At 35.2% G+C, this 3,679-nt stretch overlaps 1 pseudogene; it reads right to left on the reverse strand.

The window, feature by feature from the left end:
- LOC102762579 overlaps nucleotides 1-2,598 on the reverse strand; it is a 4,543-nt pseudogene extending 1,945 nt beyond the window's left edge.
- Nucleotides 2,599-3,679: the final 1,081 nt, after the last annotated feature.

Here is a 3,679-nt window from a genome sequence, read left to right on the forward strand (position 1 = left end):
AAAGATCATTTATTTAAGATTATAGAATTGCAATCAAAGTGCAGATTCAGGCAGAAACTCAAATGTGCCCCAATTACAGGGTAAAGGTAAGGGTTTTATTTTATTTTATTTTTTTATGAGAAAAGAGAAAGGAAATACATGAATAAAAAAAGGATTTTTTATTGGTGTTAACAAATAGAGTTATTCTTTAGCTATACAAGTCTGGTTACTGATTCTATATTCAGAAAGAGAGTCCATAATCATTAGTCCTTGTGGTGGATGTCTGCTTTGCTTGTTGGCTTTGCAAGACAATTATTTGTAAGACAATGTTGGTTTGGCTCAATCAAAAGGTTATTTTTGTTTAAAAAATTCCCAGTTTTGAGGAGCAAGATATGCAGGTAGTTCCTCTGGAATGACTGCTCTGGCTCTATTTCAGAAGGACTCCACCTTTGCCAGGTTACTATATACTGTTGCTATATCATCTACACAAGAAATTCAGTCCCTTTACTTTTTAGTCACATTTTCCATCTGAATATGGATAGATATCTAGGCCATGAACTACAGGAGCAAATTTAGTGAGATGGTACAAAACTATTTGCCTTTCCAGTGTGTCTTTTGAGCTTTTTGGGGGGGTCTCAATTGAGCCCATTTTCACAGAAGCTGAATATAAGGGCTTTGGATAGCGTATCTATTGTTTGGTCTCATTACAGTCATTAACTGCAGTCAAGGTGCCTTTCAGGAAGAAAGGATGATGGATAGGCTGCATTCTCATGATCACATTTGCTGTCATGGGGAACAAAAGTCAGGAAGGCGGGAGGTTGCAGAAGACGGAGTGCAGGGGGATACAGGTGCACCGTTTCCAGAGAAGAGCAAGATGAATGTTCCCATTGTCACTGCTCCCCGCATTTCCTTAGTCATTAGTATGACAGGTCTGCAATTGATGACATGACATGGGACCTGTTCTGAAGTTCCTTTCCCCTCCTTTGAAACCGCTCCTGTGTCCTTTCAGCAGTATATGGTTATCTAAAGTGTCAGTGCATCTGCCTTCGTATCTCCATCTCAGCTTCCTTGGTAATGACAGAAAATCACACCACTTGTAACCAGGGAAGATGATGTTACATTTTCATAGCTGTGTTAACTGCAATTCTCGGCAGTGGTTTCTTATGTAATAATGGGCAGGGGCAAGAATAAATTTATCAGAGTAAGAGAGAATAGCATAATGTGAGCTCTCCATCTGCTTCAGAAGAATGCTTGGTAGTCTGAAGTCACTGTTTTACTTATATGCTTCTTGCTAGCACTATTTAGATTAAGAGATTTAAAGTTCTACTTCAAGGAACTTGAATATAGATCATTTGAGTGAATTTTTTAAATACTTGAGCAAAATAACTGAATGTGCAAATCATGAATAGCCACTTTAATTCTTTTTTTATGTTTGAAAATAATTGAATCTTTCAACAACTGTGGGGAAATGTATTTCAATATATTTATGCTTAGTTTATAATTACTAATTAATTAAATCAATATTATCCATCTGGGGTATTACTGAGAAAATAAGTGTGAGAAAGCACAGAGTTGAAACATATGTGCTGCTATAGTAAATGCATGTTTAAATATTTTCTAAATGAATCCTTAAGATTAGAACTTCATTACTCATCAAAAAATGTTACCAACAATTTAATGAAATTTGTTTCTCTTGGATAGGGTTTATTTTTTAATGTTATAAAAGATGTAGTTTTCTGCCGAAACCGATTTGGCTCAGTGGACAGAGTGTCGGCCTGCGAACTGAAAGGGCCCAGGTTCGATTCCGGTCAAGGACATGTACCTTGGTTGCGAGCACATCCCCAGTAGGAGGTGTGCAGGAGGTGGCTGGTCGATGTTTCTCTCTCATCAATGTTTCTTCCTCTCTATCTCTCTCCCTTCCTCTCTGTAAAAAATCAATAAAATATATTTTAAAAAAAAGATATAGTTTTCCCTCTCACTTTTAAAGAATATAGCAATAATAAAAATGTACTTTTTATAAAAATTATCTACGAGATGCCCTGCAAGTGTTGGGGAAGCATCCATTTTATATATTAACTTTGGTTATTGCACATGTGGAGTTGCTTTAATATAACTCTTAATATTTGTAACCTCATTAGCATTGTCATGACTTAAACTTTCAAATGAAAATTATAATGAAAATTAGAAAGAGCATCAGTGATGATACAAGTCAAAACTAAATTTTATTAATATATTTCTGATTTCCTTATTATTCTCTGAACTAGGTCTGATTCTACAAGATTATATCTTTAACAAAAGTATTATTAGTCAGCTCCTTCAGACATATACCTTACATTTAATACATTGTACATGAGACCATAACCTATGTCATTCTGGTGACATTGAACAGTCCATGAACCAAAATATATGAGTATACTTTTTTGGTTGACTAGCTAAGTCAGAGTATTTGAAGTATGTTCTTCACTAAAAATCTACTTAGATAGCTGCCATCAAAATGTCTGGAAAGATCCTGAAAGTACATTTAGCTAGTCTCTTTATTTGCTAACCAACATTTTCATTTTCTTTTCTTTGTTCCTGAAATAAGACTTCCTCCAGGTTTTCTTTCACCTCTTGGATCATGATGTCTCTTCCTTCTTTGCCTGCTGTTGAAATGTCAGTCTGTAGATGTTTGCCAGAGTTCTGTCCTGTCCTATTTCCTTCTCAGGCACCATAAATTTATTCTCAATTTATAACACTTAAAAACAAAATTTTTATAATTCCCTTTTCTTATGAGGATTGAGTACATGCTTCCAGTCTTCTATGACCTGCTGATAATGCAAACTCTGCTTTCCTATCAGGTCCCACCTGTCATTTCAAAGTAGAAATCTTGATGCCATCTCGAATCATCATTCTTCCTTCCTCATTCTTCAATTCTGTGAATTTGTAAGCTTATAAATATGCTCTTCATAACTGTTCCTAAATTCATGCCATTCTTTCTATTCTCGAGAGAGTAACTTATTATCTTTTATCTGAATTATTGCAATAGTTACCTAACTGTTACCAGCTCTTCCATGGGATAGTTACAGTTACCTTCCTAAGGCACAGATCCGATCACTTCACCCTCCTATTAAATCACTTTTCTGGTTCTCCATTTCCAACATAGTAAAGTCCAAATTCCTCAGCATAGCCATCAGAACGTTTCACAATCTGTCTATCTTCCCAGCCTCATTGCCTGATAATTTCTTACGGGGGACTGCTGCTTATTCCCAGAACACGGATCCATTTCTGTGTCACGCTTCCTTTACTTTGTTGTGACCCCTGCCTTGAATGTCATACCAAGTTTTTCCTCCAGGTGCCTCTCCCTTATTTTTAAATTCAGTCAGCAAATATCCATTATATATTACTCTTTTATATGTTTAATTTTTTACATGATTGACTCATACTATATATTAACTTTTGTAGCTGGTTCTTTTGACTCAGTTGTTTCTGAGATTTTTTTTTCAAGCTTAAAACACTTAGATTTTGTGTATTTACTTTTAACTGCTGATAACATCCTGTAGTATGAATACACTACCGTTTTCCATTCTTTTAGTGAGGGACACATTGTTTTGCTTTTTCCCCTTTGCACAAAAAATAAAAATGCTACAGAGAATAATCTTGCCTTTGTATCTCTGAGCATATGTGCACAATTCATTAAGTAATTAATGAATTAGTTTAAAAT

Source organism: Myotis davidii, unplaced genomic scaffold (assembly GCF_000327345.1).
Source record: "Myotis davidii unplaced genomic scaffold, ASM32734v1 scaffold252, whole genome shotgun sequence".
Lineage (NCBI taxonomy): Eukaryota > Metazoa > Chordata > Mammalia > Chiroptera > Vespertilionidae > Myotis > Myotis davidii.